General features: G+C 43.6%; 17 non-coding genes across 17 annotated transcripts; all 17 read left to right on the top strand.

Annotated features, from left to right (window-relative positions):
* Positions 1 to 1174: 1174 nt before the first annotated feature.
* TRNAS-UGA (transfer RNA serine (anticodon UGA)) lies at positions 1175 to 1256 on the top strand. Its single transcript has one exon. It is a non-coding gene; the product is annotated as a tRNA-Ser (tRNA).
* A 1167-nt stretch (positions 1257 to 2423) lies between these two features.
* TRNAS-CGA (transfer RNA serine (anticodon CGA)) lies at positions 2424 to 2505 on the top strand. The gene has a single exon. It is a non-coding gene; the product is annotated as a tRNA-Ser (tRNA).
* Positions 2506 to 3047: 542 nt separating this feature from the next.
* TRNAS-CGA (transfer RNA serine (anticodon CGA)) lies at positions 3048 to 3129 on the top strand. Its single transcript has one exon. It is a non-coding gene; the product is annotated as a tRNA-Ser (tRNA).
* Positions 3130 to 4296: 1167 nt separating this feature from the next.
* On the top strand, positions 4297 to 4378 carry TRNAS-UGA (transfer RNA serine (anticodon UGA)). The gene has a single exon. It is a non-coding gene; the product is annotated as a tRNA-Ser (tRNA).
* Positions 4379 to 4922: 544 nt separating this feature from the next.
* TRNAS-CGA (transfer RNA serine (anticodon CGA)) lies at positions 4923 to 5004 on the top strand. The gene has a single exon. It is a non-coding gene; the product is annotated as a tRNA-Ser (tRNA).
* Positions 5005 to 6225: 1221 nt separating this feature from the next.
* Positions 6226 to 6307, top strand: TRNAS-UGA (transfer RNA serine (anticodon UGA)). Its single transcript has one exon. It is a non-coding gene; the product is annotated as a tRNA-Ser (tRNA).
* A 544-nt stretch (positions 6308 to 6851) lies between these two features.
* On the top strand, positions 6852 to 6933 carry TRNAS-CGA (transfer RNA serine (anticodon CGA)). The gene has a single exon. It is a non-coding gene; the product is annotated as a tRNA-Ser (tRNA).
* Positions 6934 to 8154: 1221 nt separating this feature from the next.
* Positions 8155 to 8236, top strand: TRNAS-CGA (transfer RNA serine (anticodon CGA)). Its single transcript has one exon. It is a non-coding gene; the product is annotated as a tRNA-Ser (tRNA).
* A 543-nt stretch (positions 8237 to 8779) lies between these two features.
* Positions 8780 to 8861, top strand: TRNAS-UGA (transfer RNA serine (anticodon UGA)). The gene has a single exon. It is a non-coding gene; the product is annotated as a tRNA-Ser (tRNA).
* A 1169-nt stretch (positions 8862 to 10030) lies between these two features.
* Positions 10031 to 10112, top strand: TRNAS-UGA (transfer RNA serine (anticodon UGA)). The gene has a single exon. It is a non-coding gene; the product is annotated as a tRNA-Ser (tRNA).
* A 543-nt stretch (positions 10113 to 10655) lies between these two features.
* On the top strand, positions 10656 to 10737 carry TRNAS-UGA (transfer RNA serine (anticodon UGA)). Its single transcript has one exon. It is a non-coding gene; the product is annotated as a tRNA-Ser (tRNA).
* A 543-nt stretch (positions 10738 to 11280) lies between these two features.
* TRNAS-UGA (transfer RNA serine (anticodon UGA)) lies at positions 11281 to 11362 on the top strand. The gene has a single exon. It is a non-coding gene; the product is annotated as a tRNA-Ser (tRNA).
* Positions 11363 to 12530: 1168 nt separating this feature from the next.
* TRNAS-UGA (transfer RNA serine (anticodon UGA)) lies at positions 12531 to 12612 on the top strand. The gene has a single exon. It is a non-coding gene; the product is annotated as a tRNA-Ser (tRNA).
* A 543-nt stretch (positions 12613 to 13155) lies between these two features.
* Positions 13156 to 13237, top strand: TRNAS-CGA (transfer RNA serine (anticodon CGA)). The gene has a single exon. It is a non-coding gene; the product is annotated as a tRNA-Ser (tRNA).
* A 1167-nt stretch (positions 13238 to 14404) lies between these two features.
* On the top strand, positions 14405 to 14486 carry TRNAS-UGA (transfer RNA serine (anticodon UGA)). The gene has a single exon. It is a non-coding gene; the product is annotated as a tRNA-Ser (tRNA).
* Positions 14487 to 18157: 3671 nt separating this feature from the next.
* Positions 18158 to 18239, top strand: TRNAS-UGA (transfer RNA serine (anticodon UGA)). Its single transcript has one exon. It is a non-coding gene; the product is annotated as a tRNA-Ser (tRNA).
* A 543-nt stretch (positions 18240 to 18782) lies between these two features.
* Positions 18783 to 18864, top strand: TRNAS-UGA (transfer RNA serine (anticodon UGA)). Its single transcript has one exon. It is a non-coding gene; the product is annotated as a tRNA-Ser (tRNA).
* Positions 18865 to 18931: the final 67 nt, after the last annotated feature.

Raw genomic sequence — 18931 nt, 5'->3', positions numbered from 1 at the left:
TGCAGCGTCATGAGATTTTGCATGAACACCATTTGGTTTAGTTAAGTAAATGTTCACTTCTTGTTACGCAATCCTCATCAAGTCACAGAGTTAAATGGCAAAAACTCAAACTAGATGTAAACATTGAAACTATTTCCACACCTAGGAAGTGTTTTAGAGAGCAGGTGGCTCGGAAGGGTTTGTAGTCTGGACCTATCCTGCCTGATCTAGACAAGTTACGAAAAGAGTAATTTTTTTTATGAAGCGTGTCTTGTTTAGGCTTTTGGACTCTTTTTGAGTACAATTAAGGGCCCGTTGCCACCGCCTTAATATAGGGAAACAAGAGTAGAAATGTGCAGAGATTGATTACCGCTCATCTGTGCCCTGTCACTCACTTTGTGTGATGCGTTTTGCTATTTTTATTAATTGTATGAAAGTATGCGAAATAAGTGAGGACAACAGGGCACTGCTGGTACGTGCCCCGTCCTTCTGTTACTTTACTTTTTAGGTCTCGGCCTGACATGAGTAGCGCATGGCTCGTATACGACAACAGTGACATCATACTCATGCAGCTGCGATGGCTGAGTGGTTAAGGTGTTGGACTTGAAACCCAATGGGGTTTCCCCTTGCAGGTTCGAATCCTGCTTGCAGCGTCATGAGATTTTGCATGAACACCATTTGGTTTAGTTAAGTAAATGTTCACTTCTCGTTACACAATCCTCATCAAGTCACAGAGTTAAACGGCAAAAACTCAAACTAGATGTAAACATTGAGACAATTTCCACACCCAGGAAGTGTTTTAGAGAGCAGGTGGCTCGGAAGGGTTCGTAGTCTGGACCTGTCCTGCCTGATCTAGACAAGTCATGAAAAGAGTACTTTTTTTATGAAGCGTGTCTTGTTTAAGCTTTTGGACTCTTTCTGAGTACACTTAAGGGCCCGTTGCCACCGCCGTAATATAGGGAAACGAGGATAGAAATGTGCAGTGATTGATTACCGCTCATCTGTGCCCTGTCACTCATTTTGAGTGATGCATATTGCTATTTTTATTAATTGTATGAAAGTTTGCGAAATAAGTGAGGACAACAGGGCACTGCTGGTATGTGCCCCGTCCTTCCGTTACTTTATTTATTAGGTCTCCACCTGACATGAGTAGCGCATGGCTCGTATACGACAACAGTGACATCATACTCACACAGCTGCGATGGCCGAGTGGTTAAGGCGTTGGACTTGAAATCCAATGGGGTTTCCCCACGTAGGTTTGAATCCTGCTTGCAGCGGCATGAGATTTTGCATGAACACCATTTGGTTTAGTTAAGTAAATGTTCACTTCTCATTACGCAATCCTCATCAAGTCACAGAGTTAAATGGCAAAAACTCAAACTAGATGTAAACATTGAAACAATTTCCACACCTAGGAAGTGTTTTAGAGAGCAGGTGGCTCGGAAGGGTTTGTAGTCTGGACCTATCCTGCCTTATCTAGACAAGTTACGAAATGAGTAATTTTTTTTATGAAGCGTGTCTTGTTTAGGCTTTTGGACTCTTTCTGAGTACACTTAAGGGCCCGTTGCCACCGCCGTAATATAGGGAAACGAGGATAGAAATGTGCAGTGATTGATTACCGCTCATCGGTGCCCTGTCACTCACTTTGAGTGATGCGTATTGCTATTTTTATTAATTGTATGAAAGCATGCCAAATAAGTGAGGACAACAGGGCACTGCTGGTACGTGTCCCGTCCTTCTGTTACTTTATTTTTTATATCTCGGCCTGACGTGAGTAGTGCATGGCTCGTATACGACAACTGTGACATCATACTCACGCAGCTGCGATGGCCGAGTGGTTAAGGTGTTGGACTTGAAATCCAATGGGGTTTCCCTGCGTAGGTTTGAATCCTGCTTGCAGCGGCATGAGATTTTGCATGAACACCATTTGGTTTAGTTAAGTAAATGTTCACTTCTCATTACGCAATCCTCATCAAGTCACAGAGTTAAACTGCAAAAACTCAAACTAGATGTAAACATTGAGACAATTTCCACACTCAGGAAGTGTTTTAGAGAGCAGGTGGCTCGGAAGGGTTCGTAGTCAGGACCTGTCCTGCCTGATCTAGACAAGTCATGAAAAGAGTACTTTTTTTTATGAAGCGTGTCTTGTTTAAGCTTTTGGACTCTTTCTGAGTACACTTAAGGGCCCGTTACCACCGCTGTAATATAGGGAAACGAGGATAGAAATGTGCAGTGATTGATTACCGCTCATCGGTGCCCTTTCACTCACTTTGAGTGATGCATGTTGCTATTTTTATTAATTGTATGAAAGCATGCAAAATAAGTGAGGACAACAGGGCACTGCTGGTACGTGCCCCGTCCTTCTGTTACTTTATTTTTTGGTCTCGGCCTGACATGAGCAGAGTATGGCTCGTATACGACAACAGTGACATCATACTCATGCAGCTGCGATGGCCGAGTGGTTAAGGCGTTGGACTCGAAATCCAATGGGGTTTCCCTGCGCTGGTTCGAATCCTGCTTGCAGCGTCATGAGATTTTGCATGAACACCATTTGGTTTAGTTAAGGAAATGTTCACTTCTTGTTCGCAATCCTCATCAAGTCACAGAGTTAAATGGAAAAAACTCAAACTAGATGTAAACATTGAGACAATTTCCACACCCAGGAAGTGTTTAAGAGAGCTGGTGGCTCGGAAGGGTTTGTAGTCTGGACCTGTCCTGCCTGATCTAGACAAGTCATGAAAAGAGTACTTTTTTTTATGATGCATGTCTTGTTTAGGCTTTTGGACTCTTTCATAGTACACTTAAGGGCCTGTTACCACCGCCGTAATATAGGGAAAAGTGGGTAGAAACATGCAGTGATTGATTACCACTCATCTGTGCCCTTTCACTCACTTTGAGTGATGCATGTTGCTATTTTTATTAATTGTATGAAAGCATGCAAAATAAGCGAGGACAACAGGGCACTGCTGGTACGTGCCCCGTCCTTCCGTTACTTAATTTTTTTGGTCTCCGCCTGACATGAGCAGAGCATGGCTCGTATACGACAACAGTGACATCATACTCATGCAGCTGCGATGGCCGACTGGTTAAGGCGTTGGACTCGAAATCCAATGGGGTTTCCCTGCGCAGGTTCGAATCCTGCTTGCAGCGTAGTATGATTTTGCATGAACACCATTTGGTTTAGTTAAGGAAATGTTCACTTCTCGTTACGCAATCCTCATCAAGTCACAGAGTTAAATGGCAAAAACTCAAACTAGATGTAAACATTAAAACAATTTCCACACCTAGGAAGTGTTTTAGAGAGCAGGTGGCTCGGAAGGGTTCGTAGTCTGGACCTGTCCTGCCTGATCTAGACAAGTCATGAAAAGAGTACTTTTTTTATGAAGCGTGTCTTGTTTAAGCTTTTGGACTCTTTCTGAGTACACTTAAGGGCCCGTTGCCACCGCCGTAATATAGGGAAACGAGGATAGAAATGTGCAGTGATTGATTACCGCTCATCGGTGCCCTGTCACTCACTTTGAGTGATGCGTATTGCTATTTTTATTAATTGTATCAAAGCATGCAAAATAAGTGAGGACAACAGGGCACTGCTGGTACGTGCCCCGTCCTTCTGTTACTTTATTTTTTATGTCTCGGCCTGACGTGAGTAGTGCATGGCTCGTATACGACAACTGTGCCATTATACTCACGCAGCTGCGATGGCCGAGTGGTTAAGGTGTTGGACTTGAAATCCATTGGGGTTTCCCCGCGTAGGTTCAAATCCTGCTTGTAGCGTCATGAGATTTTGCATGAACACCATTTGGTTTAGTTAAGGAAATGTTCACTTCTCGTTACGCAATCCTCATCAAGTCACAGAGTTAAATGGCAAAAACTCAAACTAGATGTAAACATTAAAACAATTTCCACACCTAGGAAGTGTTTTAGAGAGCAGGTGGCTCGGAAGGGTTCGTAGTCTGGACCTGTCCTGCCTGATCTAGACAAGTCATGAAAAGAGTACTTTTTTTTATGAAGCGTGTCTTGTTTAAGCTTTTGGACTCTTTCTGAGTACACTTAAGGGCCCGTTGCCACCGCCGTAATATAGGGAAACGAGGATAGAAATCTGCAGTGATTGATTACCGCTCATCGGTGCCCTGTCACTCACTTTGAGTGATGCGTATTGCTATTTTTATTAATTGTCTGAAAGCATGCAAAATAAGTGAGGACAACAGGGCACTGCTGGTACGTGCCCCGTCCTTCTGTTACTTTATTTTTTATGTCTCGGCCTGACGTGAGTAGTGCATGGCTCGTATACGACAACTGTGACATCATACTCACGCAGCTGCGACGGCCGAGTGGTTAAGGCGTTGGACTTGAAATCCAATGGGGTTTCCCCGCGTAGGTTCGAATCCTGCTTGCAGCGTCATGAGATTTTGCATGAACACCATTTGGTTTAGTTAAGTAAATGTTTACTTCTTGTTACGCAATCCTCATCAAGTCACAGAGTTAAACGGCAAAAATTCAAACTAGATGTAAACATTGAGACAATTTCCACACCCAGGAAGTGTTTTAGAGCGCAGGTGCCTCGGAAGGGTTCGTAGTCTGGACCTGTCCTGCATGATCTAGACAAGTCATGAAAAGAGTAATTATTTTTTTATGAAGCGTGTCTTGTTTAGGCTTTTGGACTCTTTCTTAGTACACTTAAGGGCCCGTTACCACCGCCGTAATATAGGGAAAAGAGGGTAGAAATGCGCAATGATTGATTACCACTCATCTGTGCCCTTTCACTCACTTTGAGTGATGCATGTTGCTATTTTTATTAATTGTATGAAAGCATGCAAAATAAGTGAGGACAACAGGGCACTGCTGGTACGTGCCCCGTCCTTCTGTTACTTTATTTTTTGGTCTCGGCCTGACATGAGCAGAGTATGGCTCGTATACGACAACAGTGACATCATACTCATGCAGCTGCGATGGCCGAGTGGTTAAGGCATTGGACTCGAAATCCAATGGGGTTTCCCTGCGCAGGTTCGAATCCTGCTTGCAGCGTAGTGTGATTTTGCATGAACACCATTTGGTTTAGTTAAGGAAATGTTCACTTCTTGTTCGCAATCCTCATCAGGGGCCAGATGTAGGTAAGTAACATTTACCGAACCTTAATTACCGAATTTTACCGATTCGGTAATTAAGATTCGGTAAATGTGAGGGGTTGGTATGTAGGGAATCCAGATGTTCCCTTTTACCGAATCGGTAAAATTCGGTATTTACCGATTCGGTAAATACCGACCGGTAATGCCCCATTCATTCCTATGGGCTTTGAAGCCCATAGGAATGAATGGGGCATTACCGGTCGGTATTTACCGAATCGGTAAATACCGATTCTGACAAGGGTGCAGGGGGTGTCACTTTGACACCCTCTAGCACCCCCAAAAAAGCTTCGGGGGCCATGTGGCAGGCATACCTGCCCTAAGGGCAGGTCTGCCTGTCATATGGCACAGGTGTGCATGCACACATGTGCATGCACACCAGAATCGGTATTTTACCATCAAATAATATTTGATGGTAAAATACCGATTCTGTAATGCTTGTGGGACTCAGAAGAGTCCCACCTACATATCAATTTTACCGAATCGGAAAAAATACAGATTCGGTATTTTACAGAATCGGTAAATTTACCGATCTGTAAATTTACCGATTCTGTAAAATACAGGGCCCTACATCTCAAATTGCATTTACCGGTCGGTAACGGCCGAATTCGGCCGTTACCGACCGGTAAATGCCTACCTACATCTGGCCCCAAGTCACAGAGTTAAATGGAAAAAACTCAAACTAGATGTAAACATTGAGACAATTTCCACACCCAGGAAGTGTTTTAGAGAGCTGGTGGCTCGGAAGGGTTTGTAGTCTGGACCTGTCCTGCCTGATCTAGACAAGTCATGAAAAGAGTACGTTTTTTTTATGATGCATGTCTTGTTTAGGCTTTTGGACTCTTTCATAGTACACTTAAGGGCCTGTTACCACTGCCGTAATATAGGGAAAAGTGGGTAGAAACATGCAGTGATTGATTACCACTCATCTGTGCCCTTTCACTCACTTTGAGTGATGCATGTTGCTATTTTTATTAATTGTATGAAAGCATGCAAAATAAGTGAGGACAACAGGGCACTGCTGGTACGTGCCCCGTTCTTCTGTTACTTTATTTTTTATGTCTCGGCCTGACGTGAGTAGTGCATGGCTCGTATACGACAACTGTGACATCATACTCATGCAGCTGCGACGGCCGAGTGGTTAAGGCGTTGGACTTGAAATCCAATGGGGTTTCCCCGCGTAGGTTCGAATCCTGCTTGCAGCGTCATGAGATTTTGCATGAACACCATTTGGTTTAGTTAAGTAAATGTTTACTTCTTGTTACGCAATCCTCATCAAGTCACAGAGTTAAACGGCAAAAATTCAAACTAGATGTAAACATTGAGACAATTTCCACACCCAGGAAGTGTTTTAGAGCGCAGGTGCCTCGGAAGGGTTCGTAGTCTGGACCTGTCCTGCATGATCTAGACAAGTCATGAAAAGAGTAATTATTTTTTTATGAAGCGTGTCTTGTTTAGGCTTTTGGACTCTTTCTTAGTACACTTAAGGGCCCGTTACCACCGCCGTAATATAGGGAAAAGAGGGTAGAAATGCGCAATGATTGATTACCACTCATCTGTGCCCTTTCACTCACTTTGAGTGATGCATGTTGCTATTTTTATTAATTGTATGAAAGCATGCAAAATAAGTGAGGACAACAGGGCACTGCTGGTACGTGCCCCGACCTTCTGTTACTTTATTTTTTGGTCTCGGCCTGACATGAGCAGAGTATGGCTCGTATACGACAACAGTGACATCATACTCATGCAGCTGCGATGGCCGAGTGGTTAAGGCGTTGGACTCGAAATCCAATGGGGTTTCCCTGCGCAGGTTCGAATCCTGCTTGCAGCGTAGTGTGATTTTGCATGAACACCATTTGGTTTAGTTAAGGAAATGTTCACTTCTTGTTCGCAATCCTCATCAGGGGCCAGATGTAGGTAAGTAACATTTACCGAATCTTAATTACCGAATTTTACCGATTCGGTAATTAAGATTCGGTAAATGTGAGGGGTTGGTATGTAGGGAATCCAGATGTTCCCTTTTACCGAATCGGTAAAATTCGTTATTTACCGATTCGGTAAATACCGACCGGTAATGCCCCATTCATTCCTATGGGCTTTGAAGCCCATAGGAATGAATGGGGCATTACCGGTCGGTATTTACCGAATCGGTAAATACCGATTCTGACAAGGGTGCAGGGGGTGTCACTTTGACACCCTCTAGCACCCCCAAAAAAGCTTCGGGGGCCATGTGGCAGGCATACCTGCCCTAAGGGCAGGTCTGCCTGTCATATGGCACAGGTGTGCATGCACACATGTGCATGCACACCAGAATCGGTATTTTACCATCAAATAATATTTGATGGTAAAATACCGATTCTGTAATGCTTGTGGGACTCAGAAGAGTCCCACCTACATATCAATTTTACCGAATCGGAAAAAATACAGATTCGGTATTTTACAGAATCGGTAAATTTACCGATCGGTAAATTTACCGATTCTGTAAAATACAGGGCCCTACATCTCAAATTGCATTTACCGGTCGGTAACGGCCGAATTCGGCCGTTACCGACCGGTAAATGCCTACCTACATCTGGCCCCAAGTCACAGAGTTAAATGGAAAAAACTCAAACTAGATGTAAACATTGAGACAATTTCCACACCCAGGAAGTGTTTTAGAGAGCTGGTGGCTCGGAAGGGTTTGTAGTCTGGACCTGTCCTGCCTGATCTAGACAAGTCATGAAAAGAGTACGTTTTTTTTATGATGCATGTCTTGTTTAGGCTTTTGGACTCTTTCATAGTACACTTAAGGGCCTGTTACCACCGCCGTAATATAGGGAAAAGTGGGTAGAAACATGCAGTGATTGATTACCACTCATCTGTGCCCTTTCACTCACTTTGAGTGATGCATGTTGCTATTTTTATTAATTGTATGAAAGCATGCAAAATAAGCGAGGACAACAGGGCACTGCTGGTACGTGCCCCGTCCTTCCGTTACTTTATTTTTTTGGTCTCCGCCTGACATGAGCAGAGCATGGCTCGTATACGACAACAGTGACATCATACTCATGCAGCTGCGATGGCCGAGTGGTTAAGGCGTTGGACTCGAAATCCAATGGGGTTTCCCTGCGCAGGTTCGAATCCTGCTTGCAGCGTAGTATGATTTTGCATGAACACCATTTGGTTTAGTTAAGGAAATGTTCACTTCTCGTTACGCAATCCTCATCAAGTCACAGAGTTAAATGGCAAAAACTCAAACTAGATCTAAACATTAAAACAATTTCCACACCTAGGAAGTGTTTTAGAGAGCAGGTGGCTCGGAAGGGTTTCTAGTCTGGACCTATCCTGCCTGATCTAGACAAGTTACGAAATGAGTAATTTTTTTTATGAAGCGTGTCTTGTTTAGGCTTTTGGACTCTTTCTGAGTACACTTAAGGGCCTGTTGCCACCGCCGTAATATATATAAACGAGGGTAGAAATGTGCAGTGACTGATTACCGCTCATCTGTGCCCTGTCACTCATTTTGAGTGATGCATATTGCTATTTTTATTAATTGTATGAAAGTATGCGAAATAAGTGAGGACAACAGGGCACTGCTGGTATGTGCCCCGTCCTTCCGTTACTTTATTTTTTAGGTCTCGACCTGACATGAGTAGCGCATGGCTTGTATACGACAACAGTGACATTATACTCACGCAGCTGCGATGGCCGAGTGGTTAAGGCGTTGGACTTGAAATCCAATGGGGTTTCCCCACGTAGGTTCGAATCCTGCTTGCAGCGGCATGAGATTTTGCATGAACACCATTTGGTTAAGTTAAGTAAATGTTCACTTCTCATTACGCAATCCTCATCAAGTCACAGAGTTAAACTGCAAAAACTCAAACTAGATGTAAACATTGAGACAATTTCCACACCCAGGAAGTGTTTTAGAGAGCAGGTGCCTCGGAAGGGTTCGTAGTCTGGGCCTGTCCTACCTGATCTAGACAAGTCATGAAAAGAGTACGTTTTTTTTATGATGCATGTCTTGTTTAGGCTTTTGGACTCTTTCATAGTACACTTAAGGGCCTGTTACCACCGCCGTAATATAGGGAAAAGTGGGTAGAAACATGCAGTGATTGATTACCACTCATCTGTGCCCTTTCACTCACTTTGAGTGATGCATGTTGCTATTTTTATTAATTGTATGAAAGCATGCAAAATAAGTGAGGACAACAGGGCACTGCTGGTACGTGCCCCGTCCTTCTGTTACTTTATTTTTTATGTCTCGGCCTGACGTGAGTAGTGCATGGCTCGTATACGACAACTGTGACATCATACTCATGCATCTGCGACGGCCGAGTGGTTAAGGCGTTGGACTTGAAATCCAATGGGGTTTCCCCGCGTAGGTTCGAATCCTGCTTGCAGCGTCATGAGATTTTGCATGAACACCATTTGGTTTAGTTAAGTAAATGTTTACTTCTTGTTACGCAATCCTCATCAAGTCACAGAGTTAAACGGCAAAAATTCAAACTAGATGTAAACATTGAGACAATTTCCACACCCAGGAAGTGTTTTAGAGAGCAGGTGCCTCGGAAGGGTTCGTAGTCTGGACCTGTCCTGCATGATCTAGACAAGTTACGAAATGAGTAATTTTTTTTATGAAGCGTGTCTTGTTTAGGCTTTTGGACTCTTTCTGAGTACACTTAAGGGCCCGTTGCCACCGCCGTAATATATATAAACGAGGGTAGAAATGTGCAGTGACTGATTACCGCTCATCTGTGCCCTGTCACTCATTTTGAGTGATGCATATTGCTATTTTTATTAATTGTATGAAAGTATGCGAAATAAGTGAGGACAACAGGGCACTGCTGGTATGTGCCCCGTCCTTCCGTTACTTTATTTTTTAGGTCTCGACCTGACATGAGTAGCGCATGGCTTGTATACGACAACAGTGACATTATACTCACGCAGCTGCGATGGCCGAGTGGTTAAGGCGTTGGACTTGAAATCCAATGGGGTTTCCCCGCGTAGGTTCGAATCCTGCTTGCAGCGTCATGAGATTTTGCATGAACACCATTTGGTTTAGTTAAGTAAATGTTTACTTCTTGTTACGCAATCCTCATCAAGTCACAGAGTTAAACGGCAAAAATTCAAACTAGATGTAAACATTGAGACAATTTCCACACCCAGGAAGTGTTTTAGAGAGCAGGTGCCTCGGAAGGGTTCGTAGTCTGGACCTGTCCTGCATGATCTAGACAAGTTACGAAATGAGTAATTTTTTTTATGAAGCGTGTCTTGTTTAGGCTTTTGGACTCTTTCTGAGTACACTTAAGGGCCCGTTGCCACCGCCGTAATATATATAAACGAGGGTAGAAATGTGCAGTGACTGATTACCGCTCATCTGTGCCCTGTCACTCATTTTGAGTGATGCATATTGCTATTTTTATTAATTGTATGAAAGTATGCGAAATAAGTGAGGACAACAGGGCACTGCTGGTATGTGCCCCGTCCTTCCGTTACTTTATTTTTTAGGTCTCGACCTGACATGAGTAGCGCATGGCTTGTATACGACAACAGTGACATTATACTCACGCAGCTGCGATGGCCGAGTGGTTAAGGCGTTGGACTTGAAATCCAATGGGGTTTCCCCACGTAGGTTCGAATCCTGCTTGCAGCGGCATGAGATTTTGCATGAACACCATTTGGTTAAGTTAAGTAAATGTTCACTTCTCATTACGCAATCCTCATCAAGTCACAGAGTTAAACTGCAAAAACTCAAACTAGATGTAAACATTGAGACAATTTCCACACCCAGGAAGTGTTTTAGAGAGCAGGTGCCTCGGAAGGGTTCGTAGTCTGGGCCTGTCCTACCTGATCTAGACAAGTCATGAAAAGAGTACTTTTTTTTATGAAGCGTGTCTTGTTTAAGCTTTTGGACTCTTTCTGAGTACACTTAAGGGCTCGTTGCCACCGCCGTAATATAGGGAAACGAGGATAGAAATGTGCAGTGATTGATTACCGCTCATCGGTGCCCTGTCACTCACTTTGAGTGATGCGTATTGCTATTTTTATTAATTGTATGAAAGCATGCAAAATAAGTGAGGACAACAGGGCACTGCTGGTACGTGCCCCGTCCTTCTGTTACATTATTTTTTATGTCTCGGCCTGACGTGAGTAGTGCATGGCTCGTATACGACAACTGTGACATCATACTTACGCAGCTGCGATGGCCGAGTGGTTAAGGCGTTGGACTTGAAATCCAATGGGGTTTCCCCGCGTAGGTTCGAATCCTGCTTGCAGCATCATGAGATTTTGCATGAACACCATTTGGTTTAGTTAAGTAAATGTTTACTTCTTGTTACGCAATCCTCATCAAGTCACAGAGTTAAACGGCAAAAACTCAAACTAGATGTAAACATTGAAACAATTTCCACACCTAGGAAGTGTTTTAGAGAGCTGGTGGCTCGGAAGGGTTTGTAGTCTGGACCTGTCCTGCCTGATCTAGACAAGTCATGAAAAGAGTACTTTTTTTTATGAAGCGTGTCTTCTTTAAGCTTTTGGACTCTTTCTGAGTACACTTAAGGGCCTGTTGCCACCGCCGTAATATAGGGAAACGAGGATAGAAATGTGCAGTGATTGATTACCGCTCATCGGTGCCCTGTCACTCACTTTGAGTGATGCGTATTGCTATTTTTATTAATTGTATGAAAGTATGCGAAATAAGTGAGGACAACAGGGCACTGCTGGTATGTGCCCCGTCCTTCCGTTACTTTATTTTTTAGGTCTCGACCTGACATGAGTAGCGCAGGGCTCGTATACGACAACAGTGACATCATACTCACGCAGCTGCGATGGCCGAGTGGTAAAGGCGTTGGACTTGAAATTCAATGGGGTTTCCCCACGTAGGTTCGAAACCTGCTTGCAGCGGCATGAGATTTTGCATGAACACTATTTGGTTAAGTTAAGTTAATGTTCACTTCTCATTACGCAATCCTCATCAAGTCACAGAGTTAAACTGCAAAAACTCAAACTAGATGTAAACATTGAAACAATTTCCACACCCAGGAAGTGTTTTAGAGAGCAGGTGGCTCGGAAGGGTTCGTAGTCTGGACCTGTCCTACCTGATCTAGACAAGTCATGAAAAGAGTACTTTTTTTTATGAAGCGTGTCTTGTTTAAGCTTTTGGACTCTTTCTGAGTACACTTAAGGGCCCGTTGCCACCGCCGTAATATAGGGAAACGAGGATAGAAATGTGCAGTGATTGATTACCGCTCATCGGTGCCCTGTCACTCACTTTGAGTGATGCGTATTGCTATTTTTATTAATTGTATGAAAGCATGCAAAAAAAGTGAGGACAACAGGGCACTGCTGGTACGTGCCCCGTCCTTCTGTTACTTTATTTTTTATGTCTCGGCCTGACGTGAGTAGTGCATGGCTAGTATACGACAACTGTGACATCATACTCACGCAGCTGCGATGGCCGAGTGGTTAAGGCGTTGGACTTGAAATCCAATGGGGTTTCCCCGCGTAGGTTCGAATCCTGCTTGCAGCGTCATGAGATTTTGCATGAACACCATTTGGTTTAGTTAAGTAAATGTTTACTTCTTGTTACGCAATCCTCATCAAGTCACAGAGTTAAACGGCAAAAACTCAAACTAGATGTAAACATTGAGACAATTTCCACACCCAGGAAGTGTTTTAGAGAGCAGGTGCCTCAGAAGGGTTTGTAGTCTGGACCTGTCCTGCCTGATCTAGACAAGTCATGAAAAGAGTACTTTTTTTTATGATGCATGTCTTGTTTAGGCTTTTGGACTCTTTCTTAGTACACTTAAGGGCCTGTTACCACCGCCGTAATATAGGGAAAAGTGGGTAGAAACATGCAGTGATTGATTACCACTCATCTGTGCCCTTTCACTCACTTTGAGTGATGCATGTTGCTATTTTTATTAATTGTATGAAAGCATGCAAAATAAGTGAGGACAACAGGGCACTGCTGGTACGTGCCCCGTCCTTCCGTTACTTTATTTTTTTGGTCTCCGCCTGACATGAGCAGAGCATGGCTCGTATACGACAACAGTGACATCATACTCATGCAGCTACGATGGCCGAGTGGTTAAGGCGTTGGACTCGAAATCCAATGGGGTTTCCCTGCGCAGGTTCGAATCCTGCATGCAGCGTAGTGTGATTTTGCATGAACACCATTTGGTTTAGTTAAGGAAATGTTCCCTTCTCGTTACGCAATCCTCATCAAGTCACAGAGTTAAATGGCAAAAACTCAAACTAGATGTAAACATTGAAACAATTTCCACACCTAGGAAGTGTTTTAGAGAGCAGGTGGCTCGGAAGGGTTTGTAGTCTGGACTTATCCTGCCTGATCTAGACAAGTTACGGAATGAGTAATTTTTTTTATGAAGCGTGTCTTGTTTAGGCTTTTGGACTCTTTCTGAGTACACTTAAGGGCCCGTTGCCACCGCCGTAATATATGGAAACGAGGGTAGAAATGTGCAGTGGTTGATTACCGCTCATCTGTGCCCTGTCACTCATTTTGAGTGATGCATATTGCTATTTTTATTAATTGTATGAAAGTATGCGAAATAAGTGAGGACAACAGGGCACTGCTGGTATGTGCCCCGTCCTTCCGTTACTTTATTTTTTAGGTCTCGACCTGACATGAGTAGCGCATGGCTCGTATACGACAACAGTGACATCATACACACGCAGCTGCGATGGCTGAGTGGTTAAGGTGTTGGACTTGAAATCCAATGGGGTTTCCCTGCGTAGGTTTGAATCCTGCTTGCAGCGGCATGAGATTTTGCATGAACACCATTTGGTTTAGTTAAGTAAATGTTCACTTCTCATTACGCAATCCTCATCAAGTCACAGAGTTAAACAGCAAAAACTCAAACTAGATGTAAACATTGAGACAATTTCCACACTCAGGAAGTGTTTTAGAGAGCAGGTGGCTCGGAAGGGTTCGTAGTCTGGACCTGTCCTGCCTGATCTAGACAAGTCATGAAAAGAGTACTTTTTTTATGAAGCGTGTCTTGTTTAAGCTTTTGGACTCTTTCTGAGTACACTTAAGGGCCCGTTGCCACCGACGTAATATAGGGAAACGAGGATAGAAATGTGCAGTGATTGATTACCGCTCATCGGTGCCCTGTCACTCACTTTGAGTGATGCGTATTGCTATTTTTATTAATTGTCTGAAAGCATGCAAAATAAGTGAGGACAACAGGGCACTGCTGGTACGTGCCCCGTCCTTCTGTTACTTTATTTTTTATGTCTCGGCCTGACGTGAGTAGTGCATGGCTCGTATACGACAACTGTGACATCATACTCACGCAGCTGCGATGGCCGAGTGGTTAAGGTGTTGGACTTGAAATCCAATGGGGTTTCCCCGGGTAGGTTCGAATCCTGCTTGCAGCGTCATGAGATTTTGCATGAACACCATTTGGTTTAGTTAAGTAAATGTTTACTTCTTGTTACGCAATCCTCATCAAGTCACAGAGTTAAACGGCAAAAACTCAAACTAGATGTAAACATTGAGACAATTTCCACACCCAGGAAGTGTTTTAGAGAGCAGGTGCCTCGGAAGGGTTCGTAGTCTGGACCTGTCCTGCATGATCTAGACAAGTCACGAAAAAAATTATTATTTTTTTTATGAAGCGTGTCTTGTTTATGCTTTTGGACTCTTTCTTAGTACACTTAAGGGCCCGTTAACACCGCCGTAATATATGGAAAAGAGGGTAAAAATGCGCAGTGTTTGATTACCGTTCATCTGTGCCCTGACCCTCACTTTGAGTGATGCTTGTTGCTATTTTTAATAATTGTATGAAAGCATTCAAAATAAGTGGGGGATACAGGGCACTGCTGGTACGTTGCCCGTCCTGCCGTAACTTTAATTTTTAGGTCTCGGCCTGACGTGAGCAGCGTATGGCTCGTATACGACAACAGTGACATCATACTCATGCAGCTGCGATGGCCGAGTGGTTAAGGCGTTGGTCTTGAAATCCAATGGGGTTTTCCTGCGCAGGTTCGAATCCTGCTTGCAGTGTAGTGTGATTTTGCATGAACACCATTTGGTTAAGTTAAGGAAATGTTCACTTCTCGTTACGCAATCCTCATCAAGTCACAGAGTTAAATGGCAAAAACTCAAACTAGATGTAAACATTGAAACTATTTCCACACCTAGGAAGTGTTTTAGAGAGCAGGTGGCTCGGAAGGGTTTGTAGTCTAGACCTATCCTGCCTGATCTAGACAAGTTACGAAAAGAGTAATTTTTTTTATGAAGCGTGTCTTGTTTAGGCTTTTGGACTCTTTCTGAGTACAATTAAGGGCCCGTTGCCACCGCAGTAATATAGGGAAACGAGGGTAGAAATGTGCAGTGATTGATTACCGCTCATCTGTGCCCTGTCACTCACTTTGAGTGATGCGTATTGCTATTTTTATTAATTGTATGAAAGTATGCGAAATAAGTGAGGACAACAGTGCACTGCTGGTACGTGCCCCGTTCTTCCGTTACTTTATTTTTTAGGTCTCGGCCTGACATAAGTAGCGCATGGCTCTTATACGACAACAGTGACATCCTACTCATGCAGCTGCGATGGCCGAGTGGTTAAGGCGTTGGACTTGAAATCAAATGGGGTTTCCCTGCGTAGGTTCGAATCCTGCTTGCAGCGTCATGAGATTTTGCATGAACACCATTTGGTTTAGTTAAGTAAATGTTCACTTCTTGTTACGCAATATTCATCAAGTCACAGAGTTAAATGGCAAAAACTCAAACTAGATGTAAACATTGAAACTATTTCCACACCTAGGAAGTGTTTTAGAGAGCAGGTGGCTCGGAAGGGTTTGTAGTCTGGACCTATCCTGCCTGATCTAGACAAGTTACGAAAAGAGTAATTTTTTTTATGAAGCGTGTCTTGTTTAGGCTTTTGGACTCTTTTTGAGTACAATTAAGGGCCCGTTGCCACCGCCTTAATATAGGGAAACAAGAGTAGAAATGTGCAGAGATTGATTACCGCTCATCTGTGCCCTGTCACTCACTTTGTGTGATGCGTTTTGCTATTTTTATTAATTGTATGAAAGTATGCGAAATAAGTGAGGACAACAGGGCACTGCTGGTACGTGCCCCGTCCTTCTGTTACTTTACTTTTTAGGTCTCGGCCTGACATGAGTAGCGCATGGCTCGTATACGACAACAGTGACATCATACTCATGCAGCTGCGATGGCTGAGTGGTTAAGGTGTTGGACTTGAAACCCAATGGGGTTTCCCCTTGCAGGTTCGAATCCTGCTTGCAGCGTCATGAGATCTTGCATGAACACCATTTGGTTTAGTTAAGTAAATGTTCACTTCTCGTTACACAATCCTCATCAAGTCACAGAGTTAAACGGCAAAAACTCAAACTAGATGTAAACATTGAGACAATTTCCACACCCAGGAAGTGTTTTAGAGAGCAGGTGGCTCGGAAGGGTTCGTAGTCTGGACCTGTCCTGCCTGATCTAGACAAGTCATGAAAAGAGTACTTTTTTTATGAAGCGTGTCTTGTTTAAGCTTTTGGACTCTTTCTGAGTACACTTAAGGGCCCGTTGCCACCGCCGTAATATAGGGAAACGAGGATAGAAATGTGCAGTGATTGATTACCGCTCATCTGTGTCCTGTCACTCATTTTGAGTGATGCATATTGCTATTTTTATTAATTGTATGAAAGTTTGCGAAATAAGTGAGGACAACAGGGCACTGCTGGTATGTGCCCCGTCCTTCCGTTACTTTATTTATTAGGTCTCCACCTGACATGAGTAGCGCATGGCTCGTATACAACAACAGTGACATCATACTCACACAGCTGCGATGGCCGAGTGGTTAAGGCGTGTGACTTGAAATCCAATGGGGTTTCCCCACGTAGGTTTGAATCCTGCTTGCAGCGGCATGAGATTTTGCATGAACACCATTTGGTTTAGTTAAGTAAATGTTCACTTCTCATTACGCAATCCTCATCAAGTCACAGAGTTAAACTGCAAAAACTCAAACTAGATGTAAACATTGAGACAATTTCTACACCCAAGAAGTGTTTTAGAGAGTAGGTGGCTCGGAAGGGTTCGTAGTCTGGACCTGTCCTGCCTGATCTAGACAAGTTATGAAAAGAGAACTTTTTTTATGAAGCGTGTCTTGTTTAAGCTTTTGGACTCTTTCTGAGAACACTTAAGGGCCCGTTGCCACCGCCGTAATATAGGGATACGAGGATAGAAATGTGCAGTGATTGATTACCGCTCATCTGTGCCCTGTCATTCACTTTGAGTGATGCGTATTGCTATTTTTATTAATTGTATGAAAGTATGCAAAATAAGTGAGGACAACAGGTCACTGCTGGTACGTGCCCCTGCCTTCTGTTACTTTATTTTTTATGTCGCGGCCTGACGTGAGTAGTGCATGGCTCGTATACGACAACTGTGACATCATACTCTCGCACCTGCGATGGCCGCGTGGTTAAGGCGTTGGACTTGAAATCCAATAGGGTTTCCCCGCGTAGGTTCGAATCCTGCTTGCAGCGTTGTGAGATTTTGCATGAACACCATTTGGTTTAGTTAAGTAAGTGTTCACTTCTTGTTACGCAATCCTCATCAAGTCACAGAGTTAAACGGCAAAAACTCAAACTAGATGTAAACATTGAGACAATTTCCACACCCAGGAAGTGTTTTAGAGAGCAGGTGCCTCGGAAGGGTTCGTAGTCTGGACCTGTCCTGCATGATCTAGACAAGTCACGAAAATTTTTTTTTTTTTTTTATGAAGCGTGTCTTGTTTATGCTTTTGGACTCTTTCTTAGTACACTTAAGGGCCCGTTAACACCGCCGTAATATATGGAAAAGAGGGTAAAAATGCGCAGTGTTTGATTACCGTTCATCTGTGCCCTGACCCTCACTTTGAGTGATGCTTGTTGCTATTTTTAATAATTGTATGAAAGCATTCAAAATAAGTGGGGGATACAGGGCACTGCTGGTACGTTGCCCGTCCTGCCGTTACTTTAATTTTTAGGTCTCGGCCTGACGTGAGCAGCGTATGGCTCGTATACGACAACAGTGACATCATACTCATGCAGCTGCGATGGCCGAGTGGTTAAGGCGTTGGTCTTGAAATCCAATGGGGTTTTCCTGCGCAGGTTCGAATCCTGCTTGCAGCGTAGTGTGATTTTGCATGAACACCATTTGGTTAAGTTAAGGAAATGTTCACTTCTCGTTACGCAATCCTCATCAAGTCACAGAGTTAAATGGCAAAAACTCAAACTAGATGTAAACATTGAAACTATTTCCACACCTAGGAAGTGTTTTAGAGAGCAGGTGGCTCGGAAGGGTTTGTAGTCTAGACCTATCCTGCCTGATCTAGACGAGTTACGAAAAGAGTAATTTTTTTTATGAAGCGTGTCTTGTTTAGGCTTTTGGACTCTTTCTGAGTACAATTAAGGGCCCGTTGCCACCGCAGTAATATAGGGAAACGAGGGTAGAAATGTGCAGTGATTGATTACCGCTCATCTGTGCCCTGTCACTCACTTTGAGTGATGCGTATTGCTATTTTTATTAATTGTATGAAAGTATGCGAAATAAGTGAGGACAACAGTGCACTGCTGGTACGTGCCCCGTCCTTCCGTTACTTTATTTTTTAGGTCTCGGCCTGACATAAGTAGCGCATGGCTCTTATACAACAACAGTGACATCATACTCATGCAGCTGCGATGGCCGAGTGGTTAAGGCGTTGGACTTGAAATCCAATGGGGTTTCCCCGCGTAGGTTCGAATCCTGCTTGCAGCGTCATGAGATTTTGCATGAACACCATTTGGTTTAGTTAAGTAAATGTTCACTTCTTGTTACGCAATCC

Source organism: Lissotriton vulgaris, chromosome 11 (assembly GCF_964263255.1).
Source record: "Lissotriton vulgaris chromosome 11, aLisVul1.2, whole genome shotgun sequence".
NCBI lineage: Eukaryota > Metazoa > Chordata > Amphibia > Caudata > Salamandridae > Lissotriton > Lissotriton vulgaris.
The sequence above is the reverse complement of the archived record's forward strand: the minus strand, read 5'-3'. Positions and strand labels throughout refer to the sequence as shown.